The 20,499-nt window shown below is 40.9% G+C and overlaps 1 protein-coding gene across 4 annotated transcripts in view; it reads right to left on the bottom strand.

Annotated features, from left to right (window-relative positions):
• zfh2 (Zn finger homeodomain 2) overlaps positions 1–20,499 on the bottom strand; it is a 165,871-nt gene that overhangs the window by 11,908 nt on the left and 133,464 nt on the right. The window lies entirely within an intron of this gene.

Genomic DNA, 20,499 nt, shown 5'->3' with positions numbered 1-20,499 from the left:
ATGCTCAATATTGTTAGGGGGTATGTCTTCGTTTATTGTCCCTGCTGCGTCCTTCGAGATTTATTCGAGTCAAGCGTGTTTTCAGTTATTAAGTGGTACATCTCTGTTTTCAAGGATACTCTTAAATATAAGAAAAGGACGAAGGAGCTGTACCTGGCGCGCGACTTATGTTTTCAATAACGTTTCTCGATAGCAGCAGAGTTAATAGGTTGAATGACACGCGAGTTTTATGCGCTTTTTTGTAAGTTGTTCGTAGCAAGAATAAATGTTATTAGCTAATTACATTCTGAAAAAATGTTCAATCTTCATCTTCTGTTTTATTGCTGTCATTAATCACGGGACCGTTGTCAATTTCTTTACTATCACTCTCATAGCCACTTTCCATTATTATGCGTTCAATGCCAATGCAATTATTCTGGAACGTCAATTTACCTGCGTATCTAATTATTCATTTTTGACGAACACCTTTTGTCAAGAATGCTATCTTCGCTAAACTGAATCAGGTTTTCAAACATCGATCTTAAAACAACAAGCTTTAACAGAAAGGAACAAAGAATTTTAACTTAAACTATAATACAGATTCATCGTACAGTGGAATATATTATTATCTACTACTAGAAAATTTCAAATTTCAAAAGCACGAACACAGCATTAGTACTTCTCAAACGAGACCCAACGAACCAAATCTAAAAATACAACAATTGTCGTTAGTAACAACAAGCACTGTGATACAACATGAAACTCACTAAAAAAAGAGAACGTCCCTAAATCTCCGCGCGGCCTGAATGAAAGGTAGCCATGAGACACGGTTATAATTGATTTGCGCCGACATTGTTGTCATAATAACGTCGCCGATGTAATCGACTGGGAATTTATATAGAACTCGTTCTCGCTTCAGCGGGACAGGTAAATTGGTCGCTATTAGCCTAGCCGCGGGGCAACGCGCATTAATGGAGTAACTCCTACGACCGCCGCGAGAGAACAATTCAATAGCGTCTTCAATGCCGGCCGCACGGATTGGCCGTCGAAGATTAATTTCCGCGTCGACTCAAACAGGATACGACACGGTGCAAACGATTTCCCGAACGACTAGACGGGAACGACGAATTTTCGGAGAACAGTTCGCGCGAGGTTCGACGGAACGGTTGTTAACGGTACGCACGGCGCTCGATGTCAATTAAGCAGGTTGACAGGTTTACGCAGTGACGCGCATGGGCACAGCGTATATCGTGTATCAGACGAGGAGTCGTTACGAGGCAGGAAGTGTTAATGATACCCGTGTTCATTCGATGGACGCTCGCCTGTAATTATCAAGCATCGTAGGTCGCAGCGAGCGTAGCTCGAGCAAGAGCATCGAGAGAGACCAGGTAGAATATTATTTTCGTTGTTTCTTTTTCTCCCCCCCCCCCCCCCCCCTCCCTGATTCCCATCCTTTCTTTTCCCTTTTCTTTTCTTCGTTTCCTTCCTCCGACCGCGCTGCGCCCCGTATCGACGTTCGAATTGATAGTTATTAGTGTCACGGGATTCTATTTCGGAGAATTAAACGTTGATCAATTTTTCTCGATCCTAATGAGAACCCCTGACACTCGTGTAATGCTCTGTTTGACTAACGCTTCTTTCTGGTACCTCGTGGCCGTCTGGATTATGGTTCGCCACGATCATAAGAGCAAATAATCCGTGTTTTTATGTCCCGGGATGGAAGGAACCTTTTTTTTTCTCCTCCTCGTCTCCCGCTCTCGCGCGCGAAACGAAGGTGAAGCGATGTAATATGGAAAAGAGAAAAATGTTACCGATCGAGCCGGGGGGGGACTCGCGGCACAATATTGGCTACACTATAGTTCTGCTAGCACTTCTGATCTTTTATAGGTCGTTGCGTTCCGCAAAGAATGTAGTAAATTCATTATAGAGTCTTGGACTATTTCAGTCGTGACGCGTGATAACGATTATTAGTTGATATAATCGCGTGAGTTATAATCTATACGCTGCTAGCGCAAATGGCGCGAAATACGTACCGAGGGTCGTGTGTCACGGTTCTTATGGTTATGTGTTTATGGTTGTTTAAAAGTTATAGTTTTTTACGATTAATAAACATTCAAGCGTCAGAAAAATCAACGTTGTCATTTCGAGCGGTACGGCGATTAAAATTTGATTTAGGTTTCGCGCACTTTGATACGCCCGAGGTTCGTTCGCACTTTTATATATCTAATTTTGATTACCCGATGAAATGAGAATTGTTCAGTTATTATTAACTGTACAGAATTAACAATCGCGCAATCAAATGATTGTCAGGAAAAATGTGCCACGAACATTATTCAAATAAAATACTTTAAAATATTTCATTTCGAAACAACAATTCAGAAACATGCATATAAAAATACACATTGTATGAATGATTCAACAAATAAGATTCTCGAGAGCTTAGATTCGCCAAGTTCCCTTAAAAAAAGTACATCTCACATTTTCTTAATGATAGGAACAATTTAATTCGACAATTTCACGATGCTTGATAACGACATCCTCTGTAGAAGAAAAAGACATAAAAAATAAAGTTTCACGTAACACGCTCATAGACATCGTACCATCCGTCTACCGAAAGGAAATAAGAATCACTTGACGTTCCGTAAGATTGTCTTGTTAATAGGGTTCTTCTGCTGGCAAGGTCACCGTTGGACCCCGATGCAACCCCGAATCAAATAATATAATAAGGAAGACCGTTAAGTAATGCGCAGTATCGCAGCTGGCCCGATCCGTGTGACACCCTTGAAACAATCGGCCCGACCGAAGAGAGGGTTATTACTCTTAATGAGCACTGGTTATTTCTTTGAGTGGCTTTGATTTGCCCTCCCCTCTGCCCAATCTCTCCTACTGTTCCACGCCTCTCTACGTACACACGATCAACATCCTCGGTTATACGGGCATTGTGTACGTATCGGCGCACGTGTGTTCAATTTATGCACGTAAAACACACGGAGCGGCACGCACTTGCACATCCAAGGAAGCACTTTTACACGGGCATCGCTCTTGCCTCGTCTTCTTAGAGGGCAGAGGAGCTCATTTGCGTACGGATTGAGATAGTAGTGCTTCGGTACCACCTCGATGTGTGTTTTTGTTTAAATGTGTAACTACGTACGAGATTCTGATTGCCGGCCGCTCCCAAGTCCCAGCGGTTCTCATGTGCCTCGCGCGCCGACGAATCGCACCACTGATCCGTTCGTATAATTAACGATACGTTTATACTAGTAAATATATCGATACTCAATTTTCACCGATCTATGTGTTCTTCAATTGTACGTATATCAATCGAACTTTTCGAATGTTGTGTAAGCATTATTGAGAACGATTTTTAGTGGAAAATGGAGTACGACGATAAAGGAGTGTTGTATTGTTAAGATTTGGTTGGATTGCTTTTGACGGACCAGTTGAGTCTATTGGGAGGTAAAAATTCGGTGATGTTAAGTAAGCTGCTGTGGCTCGAGGTTGAGAAGCACTGGGCCTAAGATAGCCGCGACACATGCTGGAAATTTGTTCGGCGGGAATTTACGAGCGAGTTTCCGTGTCAGACGCAATACCGTGGGCTCCGCTGGTAAGTAGGTATATGTCTGTATATCCTGACAGCTATAAACTCGCATTCGAAGGGCGTCGAACAAAATAATCGGGAATGTCGTTAGCGCCTTCAGGAATTTTAATGGATGTCCTGGAAGAGCGTAACGACAAGGCGAACTTTGTCAAATTGATTCTGGTTTGCTAAACCGAGTCAATAGCGTCAAATCGTATCGACGAGGGCGATTACTTTGAATCCCGGATCCTATTTCGACCGATATCTTAACAATTGTTTCAACAATTATTCGAGTCACTTGAAGCAATTGGTTGAGTGCGTATACAGCTGAAAAATTGTCCTCTAGCAGATCATCGATTAGAGAAGCGAATTAAGTAATTGGTTTCGCGAATCATATTATCATTTGCATTTAAACTACCGCGTATTATTTCTCATAATTTTTTCTCGAGGATTGACGATCTTCTCGTTTGAAAATGGAAAATAAACGAAGTTAATAAAAATGTTGTAGCTATATTGCACATATCAATAATTAAAAATAAACTCAGCGATTTCTTTCTAATATTGTTAAATACTCAATAACAAACTGTAGAATAATTGAAAAATAAATCCGATTCTGCCAATTTTGTGTTCTACTAGAAAACAAGGTCATCGAACATCCATCTAACTAAAACCAACAAAAACAATTAGCCTTCAATTACATTTCGTTCTTCACTCCTACATCTATTTCAACACATTAACAGAATCATTCAAGCATCCTATTCCAAAATTCCTCGCAGCAAATCAAAAAAACCCAAGAAGTTCCAAAAAATGCATCGAACGCCAACGAGAAGCTGCCATCAATCTCTTATCAGAAAGTCCCAGATTCTCCAACCGATTCAAACTCTACCACTTCCATTCGATTTCTTAAAGAAACAACCGTTCGATCGGTTGGCAACGCGTAGACCAACGGAAGAGCGTCGATTTTCGTGCGATCCCGGCGAGATGAATGCGAAGATCGAGCGACGACGGCGGCGGTGGCGGCGGCGCACGGGATCGTCAGAGATCGGGGAGAAATCAATGCCACGGTCGGGATCGATGCATCCGCGCATCTATAGCCGGTGGTACGCAAAGTATGCAACAACCGTGCATACCGTGTGCGCCTAGCTAGGCGCTTTCTCACGTGGCGACCGGCGCGCACACCGACGCCGAGGAAAACACGTTGTGAACGTGGGCGTGCATTCCTGCCTTTCGTATTATCTTCTCTTCACTCTCTTTCGTTTTCCTTCCTTCTTTCACGGTCCCGCGGCCCGTCTCTCTGTCCCCCCCGTTCGTCCTCCTCTGTCCCCCTTCCACCCTTTCCGCCAATCGCCTTCCTACGAGAGAAGAAACCCTTCCACCTCTTTTTATACCGCATCGAGGCCCGTTATCGTGGATACCACGGTCCAGAACGGCTGTTTCACACCTCCGCTCCCGCGAGAATTAGGAAATAAATTAGCGACCGGGCTAATTTCGTTATCTTGCCCGACGCGGGACCCTCCCGCTTGAGACGTCAAGGGACCGATGTCCGAGTCCTCGAACTGCTTGCCCGGACACGGTTTCAGCCGTGTCCCACCACCAGGATCAATGGCTCTTCGCTCGTTCCACGGGCTGTTTATCTCTTTTCTTTCACGCTCTTCTTCTTTTCGCCGCGCGTATCTCCGGATCAGCGAATGGCACTTCGTTAGAAACGGTTCGGCCGTGATTGGGACGGCAATAGTCGGCCTCCTCGGCCGGTATCTTATAAGAAAAAAATCGTACCCCGCGTTTACAAGCGCTGTCCACGGACGTAAATGCCATTTTTCTCCCGCCGCGGGAGTTTTCAGCGACGCGGTCTGAGCGTGTATACAACCCCGACCGACGATTAGAACTTCGTTTCGCGGTTGTTCGTGGCCGTCCGTGAAATGGGACACTACGGTCGTGTTGTTCGGTAATGTGTATTTAATTAACGGTACATTTATGTAGAGCGATTGGTATAGTTTAACCTATCGTTTCCAGAAAAGGTAGATACACTGTGGACGAATGATTTTAGTAAATTGTTGGAAAATTGTATTTATGAATTCTGCAACTTCGAATTAGTTATTCAGTGTTTGGAGTGTGCCGTTTTAGATATTTTAGTAGCCAAGAGTCTCATTGTTCTATCGGAGAATAGTAGAAGTAGCTCGGAATTAGGACAAAGGGTATCGAAAATGTGACGTTGTAATTTCATTGAAGGAAAATTGAGATAGTCGGTAGCTCGAGATAATCCGTGTAAATAAACGTTCGTTTTTATTGAAAGAGGGAATACCTGGTCCAGGAGGCTACGAATAAATTCAGGAATACTTATTTATGTTACTAAATGGGCGACATTCATATTCGAGGTCCCAATTTTGGGTCGGGCCATTCCGAGTCACCTGCCCACCCATTTGACGTCGATACGGAGAACGACATTCGTTGTAAGGGCTCTCTGCACCTCCCTCAGGAAATGTTGGATGTCGAGGATCACGAGGAAGTCGTAATTTGTACGAGAACGAGGCAGCCGAGTGAATTGACGACGGCTTATCTCCCTGCCCGGCCACAAAATCGTTTCGTACGCGTATCGGACAAGATAACGGCGGTGGCGTATCGATAAATTCTGTTAATTAATTATTGACATGTCCCGAGGCTATTTTTGCGTTTGCCACATGTGAAGGTAGACAGGTCCCTTTCTCTCGAAATTCTTTCTTTATCCGAGTTTTTCTTGAACAAAGTCATGTTCGCTTCTTCCAGTGGGCGGCTCAAAATCTACCTTTCCTTGTAATCCGTTTTCAGTCACGGACTGAATTAACGCGCGACCCGTTTTCATCGCTTTTAAAAATTATCATTCGAGTTTTATTTCGGGTTCCCTCTCAGTGTACGTTCACTATAAAGACGGTTTCAGCCGAATACTTTCTCATTTCGGGATACATCGAGTTTCAATCCATTGTGAGTTCACATTTGAAAGAAAAAAAATAATTCCGTTTAATTCTTTAATTATTGGTACTTGTGTGGTTATTCGCGGGCGTACAAGAAACGTGACCTTGATTCGTTTCATCAGCGTAATAATAGTTGCCTTTTTATAGACGTCGCGTTGGCAACGGAACATCGGTAATACAAATGATTTAGATGCACCCGACAAAATTGAATCTCGACGTTCGAACATTGTGTCGTGTGGTAATTTCGAAGTCACCAGCGGTGTTCGAGGCAGGTGTTGTTTTTAACACCTGTGTGTGTCATGCTGTGTCAGAAAGACTTAAGTAAGCATTCTTTACGAGTACCTACGGATACGCTAACGTTCAATTATTCAATGTTTTATGTGACGCGATATTGATTCCTGCGACAATGCCTAAGTGATTTACGTCGTATTCGAGAGATTGACGAAAACATACTGTCCGAAATATATTCTTTATCGGAGCAGTACTTAAAACCTCCGCTGGCACTTCAGCTGAATTACTGATTGATAACATCCGAGTCTTTCAAAATACTTTTCCCTGTAAGAAAAATTGAGGTCTGCTAAAAACTTAACTATCTCATGAGTAATAAAAAACTGAGTATCATCTAGCAATACTATCTACTATTATCAACACTTTAACCCTCAATCACTACTTGTTTCGATTCAAACAACATCGTAAAGAGTAACATTTATTAATGCATACCGCATCACTATCTAAAATCAAATAAAATCGTCTGGTCCCTCAATTTATGTATAAACATCTTTAACCCAGCTTCAACAAACCAGCGAAGAACTTTTGAGTGTAAAGGGTTAATTCGCGACAATTAATTTCCGCCGACGAGCAACCTAAATAGAACGATACTTCTAGATACTTCGTTCGCTTCACGGTCGAGCCTGCCTAGGACATTTCGATCAACAGAGTTCAAAAGAAATCACTTGATCAACCGAAATGATCCACCGAAAGCTGGATCCGTATTGAGTCTGCATAATAAGAGGGTGTTGCAGAAGCCAGAAGGTGGAGTTTGCTGTCAGGTACCTGATTCCTCGACCTGTAACGAAGAGGTGTATAGAAAAGGTCTTCGACCGGTAGCCTAAGTCGAGAAGCAGTCCCTAAAGAGGCACCAGGGTCATTAGCGAACGGAACATTTATCCTTGTCCCTCGGCTCTTCTCTTTCTCTTGGTCGGGTGTTCGCACTTGATTTGCCGTCGGTATCAACGGGTGCCAGGCAGGAAGACCCGTATTATCGAGTCAATTGTCTCTCACCCTCCTCCCCCGGGTAGTTCAGCTGACTATAAAATCATTATCACCCGTCCACCACCACCACCACCGGCCGTCACCAACCACCAACCTTTCCCCTACTCCGGCCGCGCTCTTCTCACTCGACGTTGAACGCTCGATTATCCCATTAATACGACGGGTCCGTGCGTCCATCCGTCCCGTCGGATCTTTAATTATTTAAATGCAGAGCAACACGGAGCATCCAAAGTCAGGGGCGGATCGCGCAGTCCGCGCGGATTCCCCTCGTTATTTCACCTTCGGCCCGTTCCTACGTTAAGTTCCTCTCCAGCTGCTTTCACGCATTCGGTTTCGCCTTAGCGGATCGTCGCTTCGTTTTCGTCATAATCACTCGCCGATCATCCGGTGTCCGACGCATCTTCGATTCGACACGAAAAATATACCCTTGGGAAACTTTGGAGGTGGATCGCGAACGCTTGCTGCGTCTTCATCTTGTCGCGTCTTATTTGTAAGGGTGGTTTTAATGGAGTTTGTTTAGCGAGGATGATTGGTTTGATAGGTTTCTGTGATAAGAGATTTTATCATTCGTTCTCGTGGTGCTTTTAGTGTATTCGTTGTTTGAGAGTTGTGGGTTCAAACTGTGGGTTCTTAGGCAATATTGAGGCATTAAGAATATACTTTCAGATTTTGAAATTAAGTAGACGTTTGGGTAATTCAATGTAATTGCTTATTCAATAGAACTAATAGTATTGCAAAATTCGTGCTTTAATTTTAATAATTCTTTTCTCGCAGTTGCATCGGTCAATAATTATAATATTCATTGAATTCTTAAGATTCAAACAAGGTTTATCTTGTATAAGTTGGCTCCATTTTATAGCTGGAATATCAGGGATATTTGAAAACTATTTACACTGTGTAACCTATTATATACATACAAAGAGGATATTTCATTTAACGTACGAATGGAAACGTTTCCTTTTGCACGCTTCTTTTATTTCGCGTCGTTTTTCCGTGCTTCTCGAAGAATCTATCTGGCAAGAGTTATTGTACGGTTATTGCGAACAATAATTCGTTACCACAGTTAAGTAGAACGGGTAATAACCGGTCATTGAATGTTACTCAGCATTAAGATATAAATGCGGATGTTACGATCGATACTTAATAAAATAAGGTTAACTATAATATATCGTGACTGTTATGACTGTGTATGCGATTATAACCATAAGGGACGTAGACTCGTTGTAACCATCGTTAAGCGACAATTTAATGAGTGAGGCGTGCCGGACGTGGGAAGTCGTCTATCGTGCGGTAATTATTGTGTTGTAATAGGGATTGAAGATAGGAGTGGACTCTGTCATGTGATCATGGCGCAGTGGACCGCTTCAACGGTTCGCTCTTGCACATGCGAACAGATTTAATGAATTCTTAGAAATATCTTCGGCTCGCTCTATAAATCAATGCGATTAACATTAATCTGTTACGTGTACGTTGTAGATACTCGCGAGTTTCATTACTACGTATGATATCATTATATTTTCAATCTTATTGAAAACAATGTAGATGAGAAAAATGTACTTGTCTCTTTCAATTATTCACGATGTAAAATTAGAAAAAGAACTTTGTAATAACCCTTCAAGAAAAAGGTAACAACGAAGAAAACAGTTTCAAATAGCGACGGTGAAAATCAAAATAAACGCGTATTACTTGACGCTAATTTTACTTCAGTAAACGTTAAAATTACGTAGATGTTATATTTTAATTACGCTTCTTTTCTTTTTCAGCGTGCACGGTAGTAATCATAGAAGCAAAGAACTGTAATCATATTTGTACAATAATAACACAATACAAACAAACCACGAGGAATATAATGAGCATTACATTGTACCGGAAGTCCCCTCAATTTTCTAAACACGTCACAGCGAAACTGTATGCGAATATTGTAAACGCTGCGATACTTGAGGCTTGTTTGTATTTAATCACTCTGAATGCTAGCATCGAGTAACGGCATAAACAATTACCTTACACACGGAATATTGAACACGTTAAACAACAACAGTGATAAAAATCCGGTAATAGACACATTTCTTCCATAGAATTATACGGAGTTATTAGACGTCCTCGCGACTGAAGAATATTTAATAGCTTATCGTTGACATTTAAGGGTTCCACGAGGAAAAAAAGGAGTCACGGCGCGAAAGTAAGGAGGGCTCTTGACGAGGGATTACAAAAGGACACGATAAGGAGACACCCTTTTGCGACATTCCGTTTACCATTCCACGGAGGCCGGTTCTTTTAATGGACGCCACGTCGGCGGATTAGGTCTCGTTAAGATATCGCGTACTCGTTAAAAATAATTGTCAGTCGGATAATTAAGGGGTGGAAATCTCCCTTTTTTTTTAAAGGGCGAGGAAATATTCCTGCCGGCCGTCAGGGGAAAACGGTTTTCACTGTCTGCTTCTTCAAGCTGACTCCCGAACCTTTTATATTTGTCTTCGTCCCCCCTTTCTCTCCGTCCATTCCGTCTTTACGCACGCCGATCTCCTTCTCGTCAATCTGCTTACGCTCCTCCTCGAGTAGCCCTTTATCCGCGGTCCGTATTTTGTTAGCACATCGTTAAGAAACCCGAAGGGGGTGCGCGTTTCTCGTTTTCCTTCTTCCTTTTTTTTTCACGTGCGAGTGGAGAGGATTCCTGCGGCTCGTTACAACTAAAGGGCATGCTTCGCTTGTTACGTAGATCAAACGCGCGTGGAATGGAATTTTTTCATGGAAAAACACTGAAATTCGTGTTTACGACTCTTTCCGTACGTGTACCATACTGTTTACCGTTATTGGAACCGTGGATTCTGGGTTTTAGCTTATTTCACCGAGGCATTTTAATTATACACTTTGCTTCTCTGTTTGAAATTTTTATAACAGGAGTCGGATAGATAACATATGTATTTTTCATAGTACTATATTTTTCTATAATTAACATTAATCGTTGTAATAGGAGATATTGTCGTCATGAAGTATAAGCACGCGGAAGTAACAAATTAAAAACAAACAAATAATTAGACACGAATAAAGTAAGAATTAATAGTATGTAAACACTGACGCTTGTACTGGTTTCAAGCGAACACTTCAAAATAAGTTTTCACAAGACAATAAATATGTCTTCTAAATGTCCAATATAGAATGAAAAGAAGATTCGTCTCTTAGGGATCGTATTTTAAAAACACCCCCGTTTCTAGTGGGTTAAACGAAATTTCTGTACGGAAAAAAAGTCGTGGTCGCGATCGGGGTTGGGTTCGTGGGCTGCGTAAACCCCTTGCGCGAAGGGATGACTGTCGGGGCACCATTGTAAATATTAATGCGGCAGGTCCGGGGGAAAGAAAAATATTTGAATAATAATTACCGAGGCACCCTCGGCCCTTGTTACGCCTTCGTATAATAAAAAGGTTCGCGGCGGCGGAGAAGGCGGCCGCGAAGACGGGGTCGCCACGAGAATTTTCTAATTAGGAGGATTCGAGGCCGACCCCGCAAACAATGCTGGAAGCACCACTTCCTTCTCCCGGGGCAGAAACACTCGAAGCCCGGCCGGGAAGAAAGATTTTAATATCCGAGGTTCCGGCCGTTATTATCACTCCCTTATTACCGTCCCAAAGAAAAACGACGAGGCGCGCGGCACGAAAGAAATTGTTCAATCCCGTAATTTACGGTTAGATTGAAGAAGAAAACGATGGACAATTTAATGATTATTCTAAGTCGCAGCTGGCTCGTTCCCCCTCTCAGTTTTCTCGTTTTTTCCCCATTTTTTCAGCGGGTTGAATTTTAATTAACGCGCCGATAAGGAAGTCTCGACGGACTTGTCGAACGAGTAATCGATACACGGACGATAATTATCGAAGCAGACGCAGAACGAGAAAAATACGGGCTCGCGACGATCACGAACACGCATTGCGAACATTTTATGCCGACGGTGGATGGTTTTCCGCTATTCTTTTTTTCCGAGATAAATTATTGCCCACTTCCATTTTGCGATACTGCCTTCGGTCTTGAAGGCTGAGTTATTTGTGAAGTGTGTACAATTGCTTTGGGGTTTGAGGATATTCATTACAGTTTGAAAATGAAAGGAATAATATCCATATAACAGGAACGATAGATTGGAAATACTGGTTGGAGTACAATTAACCGTACAAGATAATTATTCGAGTAATCCACGTTTCCCCTTGATCAGACCTAAATGCGTTAGTGGAATAATCAATAGTGTAAAAGTCGTTTCGCGGTCGGTAAAGTAGAACTCGAGATCAAACTCGCGCGAAGTATAATGTGTATTCGAAAGTTGTTAACCGTTTAAAAGCGAAGGGTCTCGGTTGTCCATTGAGAGTATTCAGCCAGCTGGCATGAAATTTCGAAAAAAGGAAAGAGAACTGAAATGTCTTTAGTGGCGTAAGAATCGTCGGAAATGAACTGAAATTAAGAAATAAAACAGCAGTTACGCCCTGTAATCAGAATGCTTCGAGGCGTTAATTGGATGAACGATGGTACTTATCACGGGAAATGGAGCTCGCTCCGAGCACGTCAGGGTCTTCTTCTTTCAGGCCTCGCGTTAAGAAATTCTGCTGTAACCGAGCATTAAATCTGTCCCGCGATTGGTCGATCCTCGCGACATCGGCACATGATTAAAGTAATTAAGCCGGGGCTGAATAGAGAGTGTAGAAGTAGGGCGTTAGTGTTTCCCAGAGGGGATTAAGAAACCCTATCGTGATGGCAACCGGTACCCGTATAATTTAAATTCGCATTTATATACCGTCCTCTCAACGACCTGAGTCGAATTAAGGGTTCTTGAACAACTTTTGCATACTCTCGTTGTGTTGTTGCCGCGCGCAGCGTAAAACGCTCCGCCGACGTATTCGAACCGACTATTATTTTCTTTTTTCTCTTACCATTGTCTTCCTAAAATGGCGCTTTCACTTACCACTCGCACTTATCGAAATAATCGATCCGAATTATTGTAAGTATCGCACTATTTCAGGCCTGCGAATTCTCGGATGCGTATTATGGTACATTATTTTTTGTGCATAATTTTTATATACGTTATATATCGTTATTTCGTCGGGTTTCTCAGTTCCTTGCACGGGATACGAGTAAGGGTATAATATTATATTATTTTATATTATATTATATCCTAACGTTACGATTGTAATATATTTAAATGCACCGTGCACAGTGGGATATAAATATTGAACAATATATAATTGTAACATTAATATTATACTATTATATACATTATACTATTTTCCTTATTTCTTAATTTATCGTATAGCATTTCTATTTCAACTGTTAACACTGAAACTATCGGACGGCTTAAATTGACCCATCGCAGAATTTTTATTTGGCAACCACTTCAACTATGAAGGCGTTTTTGCGAAAGATTTTCAATTAAATTCGTGTATAATTTTCATAAAAAATTGGAAATAAATCACTCGTATTGCTCGGTAGTTTTATTCTTAATGCATTGAAACTACAAACACTATAAATATCACTACCAGTTAGACTGACTGTTTAAAATTTCTCTATAGAAACTCCAAGAGTTCATCTACCGAGACTTTAATTGATTCCCAATTCAGTTTGCGTATTGCTAAATTAATTTCTTTAATAATTCCTGGCAGAAACATTTGTTATATTTTATATAATTGCAAAAAGAAGAAATTAGGACTAGATCATTTTTATCCTTCTGGTAGTTTTACTGATATTCACGGTTCAATGCTTCGCGCGTTTGAAGGGACTTTCGAACACTCCTTTCTTTCTCGCGGTTCAATGGTTGCAGGGGGTTCAACGGGACAATTCGGTGAAAAAAGAAATGGACGTTTCAATCTTCGGTAATATCTTGAGCGCGACACGCCACGGAACGAAGCGCAGACGAGAGGAAGTAAGAAACTAGGTCGTCAGATTTGTCTGGAAAGATTAAGAAGCCCTATCGTGATCAAGACTCGCATATGTAACTATTAGATGCCTCGGTGAGGTAATAAGCAATGAAGATTTCCAGGGTAGAGGGCAGTGCGCACACGTTGCTGCCGACTGTTTAATTCTCGCCGGAGTATTGACTGAATGCATGGTTAATTGGGGAATCGGCAGCCCGGGAATGGCGTAATCATATCGGCGAGGAGAACGAATACGGGGCTCGAAATCCTTAGAATATGCAAACGGCGTCGGTGAGTTCAAAGGGACTACTCGGAATAAATTAAGGAAAGGGGTCACGGTACGTGGTTTTCTTCTTTCCTGCTGGTTCCCTGACAGTCATTAGGATAATCAACGAATTAGCGTTCCCGCGTTAAGGACTGGATAAGGTATAGGGAGTTAGGTGGACAAAGTGCGTCTCGGCACGCGATGCCCCGGAATGGTGCAGATACGACGTACAATCGTCCTTTCGAGATTCCCCTTCCGACTAATTCCACGCCACTCCACTTTCACGAATTTTTATCAACGCTACCGCAACGCTCTTATCTATCCGCGAACCGATTTTTGCGAATATTCATTTAGCGGAAAGTAATAGAAACTTCACGTTCCCTTGAATTTCTGATCGAATGCTGCGAACGTTCTGTTTTGTATGTGTACGTTGAGTAGTGGAAATAACTGTTTATATAGAAATATAAATTTATATACATTCGGATATACATTGGATGTTACTTTGAGGCTTGGTTTAGAGAAGTATGTGTAATAATTGTTTGGAATTAATTAGTATTATTATATTCATCGGTGTTAAAATTGAATCGAATTATTCGGAGAATAATGTTTCATATTCGATTGGTAATGAATTATTTTTCAATTGTTCGATAGAGAATAAATATTTAATAGTTGAGAGGGGAAAAAGCGGAAATTTAATGACACGGAATTGTAAACACGCAAAGACAAAGTTTTAACCCTCGCAGGGGAACCCTCCGAGAAAAAAATTTGCTCGGACTCTGTCCGAAGATCTTCTTCGTTGATAAACCGACCCACGTGGTAAAAGAGCTGAACTATCTCATCGTGTTTTTCACGCCCCAAGACAGAATCTTTTATTCCGTGGCAATGCGGGGTATGTTCGTGTGTGAAATTGAGCGGGGCGATAGACGACCATGTTAACTTGTACTAATTAAATACTTCTTAACTTCGGCCGGAAATAGTCCATCACGTTTACCACCCGTGCGCTAATACGGGTCACGGTACATGTGCATCGAAATACCACTTTGCATTTCATTCATATCTCACTTATATTAAGTACGTGTATTCTTCTATCGCCAACGCTTTCTCGACGGAATGTTACACTAACAATTCCACATTTCTACTCCGTGCAACGTATTGAATTCAAAATTGCATTAATATCAATTTCTTTTATTCATATCTCAAACCTAAATGATTCAATTTACTTTCCAATTTCCGACAAACGAACAAAAGAGAACAAAATTAACCGAAATCCCGAGATCGAACAGAAATGCGACAACGAATCTTTTAAACAGGAGAATAAAAATATTTACCAATATGCGATAAGATTGCTTGCAATCGAAACGAGACTCTAAGAACAAGTGACAAATGTATTTCTAAAATATAACTCAAGCTACAATCAATGTCCCAAATTCACACGTCGAAAGTAACAAATCGTGAATGTTCTAATGTAAGATAACAATACATTCAGCGTTCACGAAACAATGATAAAGGAACCGAGGAGAATTTACGCGTTCGATCGTTAAGCGGCTCGAAAAGATTCTAAAGATTAGCGGCGCGGAAGAGCTCTTTAAGGATGCCTCGACTTTAAGCCTTTAAGCACCTGACCATGAAGTCAACCGTAATTGTCTCGGTGAATCTGAGCGATCCACCCTCGCCGGGACAGATATGCAAATAACTCGGGGTTAGTTAGCTAATGGGGTTGCCGGAGGTCGGTGTCTATGGACGGAGTTCATTCATTAAGGGTTGATGGCTTAATTGCCAGCTCGCAGCATCACCGGGCACCCCTATCGGCGGCAGCGCCGGGCATCATTCTACCCCGACCTCGTGTCTCTCATCTCCGCCACCTCTTTGGTTCCCTAGCAACAGGTTGCTGCGGGAGAGGACGTTTGTACAGGCTGTTCCCGGTAAGCCAGGATTCAACTCGTTTGCGCCCTAAATTGAACGGCTAAGACAGCGTTAATTAATTGTCCCCGGACCGGCCTGTGTCGTCCCCGACAGGAAGACGACCGACCCCTGCCCTACCCCCTTCCGGCCTGGTTAATTGTCGAGCACGTCGTTAACGCGATCTTTTCTGGCCCCTTTATTTCTGCTCTGGTTTTTAATGAGCTTCAAACGCCCGCCCGAATACCTTACGACTGTTTTTACTGCTTTCGGCGTGCCACGGTTAAGCGTTCCAGTGGAAACGTGGAAAATGTACAAGTACAATTTTTTTCACTGGTATGTTGATCTTGTAATATCGATAGTTTATTTATATTGTTTGTGCAGTTATGTTTGCTTCTTTAGATTGCTTAGCGTTTATTTTAGATGAGAATGTTCTGTTCGGATGGCGATTGTTAGTAACGTTGGCGGTTTTATCTTTTTGGTGCGGTGCATTTTGAATGTGACGTTTTGTAATGATCGTGTTGAGATTTTTAAATGCATTGGGGAATTAAAGATAAAGGAGTAAAATTGAAGAAAGTAAATAAAAAGGGAAAAACCGAGTTGTAGGAGAAGATGGTAAATTAGAATCGAATAATATTAAGGGAAACGAATTCGAATAAACTATTAATAGTGAAATATTTGTTAAAGTATTTCCTGTTTTGCCACATTTTTCTCGCGACTTTTATATTCTCACTAGTTCTGCACGAGTTTTCGCAGTTTGCACACGACGTGGTGGAAGTAGCAATGCGAATAACCGCAAGTGTCTAGCTTTACGTATGCCTCGTATGGATTGTTTAATTTAAGGTCGCCCGTTTAATTCCTAGTAGAAAGCGGTCACGTGACAGTAGCTGGAATGCCAAAGGGTGGGAAAAATAGAAAGAATGCTTTTCTGCGCTGGAACGGTCCGTTATTTTCGTCTCGTTCGTCGGCCGGACACGTACTTTTCATGCAATTTTTCCGTATAACGTTCGATCGGGACCGTTTTAAACTCAGCCTTTGTTCAATGCGGACAGTAAAACGACTCCGTGAGACTTCTTTTCCGCATATTTACCTGGGACAAATGCGAACACTCGCAGCTACCACTTGCTACATGGAAATTCTTTGGACAAGACGAATGAAAAGCCTCATTTGTGTCAGTCGACGAACTGTAAATAGTTGTGAATTAAAAAATTCATACTTCACAATTGTATTGTTAATAACCAACGCACGTGATAAGCGTGAAATAATTAATAATCTGTTTCATATTTCATTTCCAGCGTTTCTGTAGTCAACAGGAATTTATAATAAATTCTATATAATAGATTCTCACGTATTTTAATATAATTACAAACGTAATCTCATATCTTACTCAATCAAAAATTTCGACGCTGTTTCATAGAATATTAATGCAACTATTCAAATACCCGAAATTTGATAGTACGGTTAACAAATTGAAAATGTTTTTACTAGAAACTGATATGTCTGCAGACATTTCTTTTTAGTTAACGTTCAACCCTTGATTTTTCTATTCTCCGGTGGAGCGTATCGTCTTTCTGGTTGTTCCAGGTTCTCAATAACTTTGCCAGGGAATAGCGCAGGCTCTCCGGCATCGAATATGGTCCGGCGTGTAGGAGGAAGATGTGCGGCGGATGAGAATGGTTATACTTAGGGTAGAATCCAGAAATTCCCATCCACGTGATTGTCTATCAGAGCGCTGGTACGAGGAACCGTGAAACACCGTCGGGGGCGGGGATGATTTAGTAATGAAGATATTAACGGACCGAAAGCGTGCCACAGAATACTGAGATTCAACTATCTAACAGCCAATATAACTCATGTTTATGACTCCATAGCGGCCGCTTCTTCCTGCAGCCATTGTCAGACCGTGACTCTTCTTCTTTTCGTACACCCGCTACACCGCGGGCAATTAATGTCTGAATAGCTGGGGAAACATTTGGCGAAGGCGTTTTGCGGTTTTGCGACAATGTCCGATGATTCACATTTAATGTTTTACGAGATTAGCCAGGGTAATAGGACCTGCGTCGCTACTATTGCTAAAAGACAAACAAAAAAAAAAAAAGGTAAGGCGAGTCGTCGACTTTTGCGAGCACGGGATTGTTCAATGGCCTTTTTATGAACGTCGTAAATTGTGTTCAGATATCAAGAGCATCGTTTCGAACGATATTCGTACCATTATAACAGATACGATTATGTAAAACATAGTTGTAATTCAAAAAGAAATTGCACTTCTTAAGAACATCGAATTATGAAGTATACGTGCAAACAGAAATTATCAGAAGGTGATTTGTGGAAATGATCGTTGAACAATTTTATTGAATCCAAGTGGAAGTAGTCAGTCTCTCTGTTAAGTTAATATTTTTCATCAATTCTAGTGTGTAAAAATAACTTTACAAGTAAAGTTAAAGTATATATATATAATATTATTTCATATATGTTATTATTATATAATATATCATATAATATGCTATTATATTAATATGATATATTATTCTTAATTATTTTGCATTTACTTTAAGCATTTTATGATACTGTTCGCACAGCGAGAAAGTTTATAAACGTCGTATCGCAATGAATGGGGAGAGATGCGTTCCCTTGTAAGGCAATTTGGGCGTAGCGTGGATACCGAGAGAAAAGAAAAGACGCGGACAAGAAAGAGAAAACGTAACATACAATAAGTTTCAGTAGGATACATTAGCAGAGGTATACTCCCGGAGGCGCTGCTGGCTATGCGGTATACCTCGGTTATTTTTTACCATCGTCCCCTGCGGCACGCACGGATACGCGGAAAGGGCGATTTTGTCACCCTTCTACGAACCCCCTTGCAAAGCAGAAAAAAGGGCACCAGCCGTAGCCTCCCTTTCAAAGCTTTTTTATGGAGTTATATTATTTAAGAAATTCAAGGAATAAAGAGATCAAAGAGTTTGGGATTACAAGAGTGTAAGTAGTAAAAAAAGTCCCTTTAAAGATATATTTAATATTTCAACTCAGAGCGCTATGTGGTATACTCGCAAAAGTGAACAGTTATTTTGTATTACTGCCATGAAACGTAAAGGTTTTATTTATAAATTTGATATTTCAATAATTCTAGTAAATAAATGATATCATTTTTATTGATAATGTGTACTGACAACATTTTTCCGTGTATTCACGTTTTTTATTATTATGTTTTTCTCTGCAATGAACGTTTCATTTTTCCAGTGGACGGAATGTTGGTCTCGGTAAACAATCGGAGCTCCATATGTCGGTTACGAATCGTATTTTCCACGCGCAACGTTTTCTCACACGGATGATAGGAAGTTGTCCCAGGGGTAAGGGATATTTTTATATTTATGGCGTCACGAAGGGGAGGGAGGATGGTACTAATGCCTGCCCCCCTTTTTTTGGTAATAGCCATGCGCGATAGTCACGCAGAGCGAGAAGAGTCGAATTATGGGGTGGGTGAGGATATTTCGTGGGGTAAAAAAAAAAACTTATATCGAGGGGTCGTTCATACACGGTAGGGTGGTGTATTTTTTTTACAATCTACCCAGATGTTTTTTATGCTTATATTTTCTTGGCTGGAATGCGTGATGAATTGGATCGATAAATGTTGTTTAATCGTGCCGCGCATTTCCATATTAAAACATACGAAGATATTAATTTGACGCATGATTTTATAAGAAGAAGAAACTAAGAAAGTCAAATATTCATTAGCTTATAGTGTATCGATTTAATGCGAAACAATTGTGTACTAAAATAAACATAGAAATATAGATATTTATTTTATTCATTTTCGCGTCGAAGATGTTAGCGTGCAAAGATTATAAATGATTTCTCTTTTGAAACTACTCAAGCTATCATTCGAAGTGACGAAACAGAACGCTATTAAAAGTTACGTAATTCCAGCATAGTTCTATTTGTTCGAATATTTACGAGAAACGGCGCGGTGCATTTGCCAATTGAACATATGTGAACATACCAAGGGTACTATTTTACCATAGAAGCTATCCTTACAAAAATGAAACGTTTCCTCTTGTTCAATGTCATGCACGAATAAACTTAAGCCAGTTAGAAGTAATGACGAGGTACTGTTAGGGGTTGCTACCGTATTGTCAAGGGTAGGCGGATGATAGGTCGCGTACCCCTAATAAGAAAAAGGATCCGAACGACAGTGGAAGAAGTTCTACGTTACAGTTACAACTATGTGTATTAGGTTTCGTTTTCTATTTGTCTGTTTGTTTCAAATGTATGCACGAGTAATAGTAAAAACAGTACAACGTTCAATACAGTAATTTATTATTATATAATACCATTGCAGGCATGTAACTTTTTATATAAAAACATTGCTTAGCGGAAGACGAATGAAAAAATAGAGACTTTGTTAAGTTTTTTTTATATAATTTAATATTCATTTTTATTTATTCTAGTATTTTCATGCATTCCTGTAGTATACGTACACGGTTACTAAAATAGCGTGATATACAGTAAAAAATAGTAATTTTAATTGAAATAGGAATATAAGACACTTTTTAGATTGAATAGTCTACAATAATCCAAAATATTTAATAGTTATAAACTAGTCGAAAGAAGTCTAGAACCAATGAACGAAAAGATCATGGAGTCTTGCGTTAAAGCTTGGCACTACCGCCATTAAAA

Source organism: Nomia melanderi, chromosome 4, assembly GCF_051020985.1.
Source record: "Nomia melanderi isolate GNS246 chromosome 4, iyNomMela1, whole genome shotgun sequence".
Lineage (NCBI taxonomy): Eukaryota > Metazoa > Arthropoda > Insecta > Hymenoptera > Halictidae > Nomia > Nomia melanderi.
The sequence above is the reverse complement of the archived record's forward strand: the minus strand, read 5'-3'. Positions and strand labels throughout refer to the sequence as shown.